The following is a 3,167-nucleotide window of genomic DNA, read 5'->3' on the forward strand; positions in this document are numbered from 1 at the left end:
ACCTTTCACTAGTTCCTCCAAAAGTCAACACTAGTTTAACTGAAAACAACTTGAAATAACTGACATTGATTTCTATGAATTAGCAATCACACATGCTTAACTGAACTCCAAGACCTCTAACATAAATTTATTGAGTTAAATGAGTGACAAGATCCATGTCACCTCAATTAACTGCATCCAAGTTGTATATTGATGTCAAAAATTGAATTTTCTCAATTTGACCATGGCAAAAACAAATCAAGATTTTGTTGCTACATTTTTCAACAAAATTGTGGGGAAATAAAGAGATGGAGGGAAAGAGGAAACTATGATATTATAAGGAGGTGTTTAAATCAAATCTTAAAAGCCAAAATGATCTCTCTGTCTTGACTAGTGTTAAGAATAAAATGAACATTTCCAATACTAGAAATAATTTTCATGGCCTTCATAGTGAAACTACGTGTTGGTCAATTTCCAAAATGCCATGGGATTAAAGAGTTTGTCACTTGTGCAATCCTAGCAGGGTTGAAGATGAAAAACACCCTCTCTTAGATTGTCCATATTATACTCACAGTCTATCTAATTTTCAAAATATTAAATTCCACACTAACAACCTTCTTGACCTTTTAACTTAGAAAAACCATGACAATCTTGACCTCTTAACTCAACAAAACCATGACGATCTCAAAGTGCTTCATTCGCTTCTTTTAGAGTATAGAAATAAAATGTGGAAAAAATCTAATTAATCTCTTACCTTCTTAAGGTGTGTTAAATCATATTAAGCTTAATCAATGTTAATCATCATCATAATAAATTTATTATTATTTCAAAGAACATATTTCACATATTTTCGAAAATGAATTTTATTAATTCTAATTATTGAATTTTGTTAAATTACTTTTACATATATTATTTGATTGATATTTATGAAAATATTAAAATAATAATAATAATAATAATAATAATAATAAAATAAATTACATAATCATTCAATCTTATTAAATAAATTTGATTATTTTATATATTATAAATAAATAATTTTGTACATTAATTTAAAATATAATTAAATAATATTTTAAAATTAATTTTTTATTAGAAGAGAATATTTTTAGAGAGATCACATCGAATAATTTCTTGGAGCCAACGTTTCAAAACCTCTACTGTGGTTCATCATGAGGGCAAAGTTGGAGTATTTGATCTAACATTAACAATATATATATATAGGTGGAGATGCTTCAGAGAAAATCTGTTAGAAAGTCAAAAAATCAATTTTTTTTTTTTTGAGACATTATAAAGTCAAAGTAAAATGAAAATGAAATTAAATGTTCAAAAACACCCTCATACATTAAAATAAAATTGGAAAGTAAGGAAAAAGATATAAAGATGAAATGCTAAAATCATGGAGAAAATAAAGGAAGTCAAAACCAAGACGAATGAATAATACAAAATTATATCTATCTATCTATCTATCTATCTATCTATCTATCTATATATATATATATATATATATATATATATATATATATATATATATATATATATATATATATATATATATATATATATATATATATATATATATATATATATATATATATATAATGAAATTAAATGTTCAAAAACACCCTCATACATTAAAATAAAATTGGAAAGTAAGGAAAAAAATATAAAGATGAAATGCTGAAATCATGGAGAAAATAAAGGAAGTCAAAACCAAGATGAATGAATAATACAAAATTATATATATATGAATAAATAATAAAATTAAATAAAAAATGGAGAATTAAGAAATATGCAATTTCCAACAACATCTAAAACAGAAAACTTCAATGATCTAAAAAATTGATAGAAAATCAAAGGAAACTAATTATAATAATATTTCAAGGAATATTAACACGAAAAAAAAAAAAAAAAATCAAATTACAGATAAAAAGAGAAGAAAATAAATCAAAACTAGGAATGGAGAGCAGTGATCAAATTGCTACTAATTTTCCAACCTTCATCCCTATTCAGATTGTTAACGCACTTCTCAATTTCTAAAGCCTCCCTAAACTTCCTATGATGGAAGTGATCAATTTTGGCTAAATCACGGGAATCTTCAATACATATGTGGTGTTTAGTATTAGACATATGCTAAGCTAAGGCATAAGAATGGGATCTATTATGTCTAATATCTGTCGCATGCGCTTGGATCCTTTGCTTGATGGAACAACCTATTTCTCCAATATAGGGTGTTCCACATGAGAAAGCGACTAAGTAAACACCTTTCATATCTTTGGGGTCAACAGGATCCTTGACTGACTTAAGGGAGATTTAGATAGTTCTAAGGGGCTTAAAGGATGCATGCACCTTATTCTTACTCAGAATGTGTGTGATCTTGTCAGTGGTTCCCAGTATGAAAGGAAGTTGCACGCAGTTTGCAAAACCAAGGGGATCCTTTTTTGGCTTAGGTCTGAGGCTAGCTTTTCGAAAAGCATTGAGACCTAGGTGTCTATTATAGCCATTATCTTCAAAAACTTGAAGGACATGGGATTTTTCACTTTCAAAGTGACTCTCATCAGAAATCCTCAGAGCTCTAGTGGCTAGGGTGTTGAGAACAACAAATTTTTGAGGAGGATAGTGATGGGAGCTTGCATGAAGGTACTGCTCAATATGAGTATTTTTACGATAAACTTGGTGAGAAAAGGTACCTTCCCCTTTCTTAGAGATAAGTACATTGAGGAAGGGAAGACTACCATTGACCTCAGTCTCCATATTAAACTTAATCGACTCAGATTGACTATTCAGATGAGGAAGAAATGGATCAAGTAAGTCACACGCATGCTGCCAACCAATGGTGGTATCATCGACAAATATATTCCAAATCTTTGGGTGAAGGGGGGTTAAGCAATGGATTTAGTTTCAAATTAGTCCATGAACAAGTTTGCAGCAACACGAGAGAGTGGAGAACCCATAGCTACTCCACATGTTTGCTCATAGAATTCTCCTTGGAAACTAAAGAAAGTAGAGGTAAGGCAGAGACCGACCAACTTAGCAGTATCAAGATTGTTGATGCGATTTATGACCTCCATAGCCTTATTAATGGGAATATTATTATAGAGAGACACCACGTCAAAGCTCACAAGAAAATAATCAAGGTCAATTTTACTACCCTTAAGTTCCTTAACAAAATAATCTGAGTCCTTAGC

This window comes from Pinus tabuliformis, chromosome 1_2 (assembly GCF_031772625.1).
Source record: "Pinus tabuliformis cultivar Carrire ecotype Pingquan chromosome 1_2, CPIR1, whole genome shotgun sequence".
Lineage (NCBI taxonomy): Eukaryota > Viridiplantae > Streptophyta > Pinopsida > Pinales > Pinaceae > Pinus > Pinus tabuliformis.